Below are 256 nucleotides of genomic sequence, written 5' to 3' on the forward strand. Positions count from 1 at the left end.
CAGCTGTTCTTGCCATCTGCTACTGATGGCATTTAGAAAAAGCACACTAGGTATTGACAAGCCTTCAGACTTTAGGAAGTCTTCAAAGGTAAACATGATTCCAACCAACCAATCATGTCTTTAAACAACTATTCCCACAAAAGTCAAAATGGTTAGGAGTAAAACCCTCCCACAAAACACCAAGCTCTCATGTAGTGACTGCAGAGACCACCTTCTCTCACTTTACCACGCCCTTGTTATCGTTGATGTACATTTC

The sequence above is a fragment of the Austrofundulus limnaeus genome, unplaced genomic scaffold (genome assembly GCF_001266775.1).
Source record: "Austrofundulus limnaeus strain Quisiro unplaced genomic scaffold, Austrofundulus_limnaeus-1.0 Scaffold4926, whole genome shotgun sequence".
In the NCBI taxonomy this organism is placed as follows: Eukaryota; Metazoa; Chordata; class Actinopteri; order Cyprinodontiformes; family Rivulidae; genus Austrofundulus; species Austrofundulus limnaeus.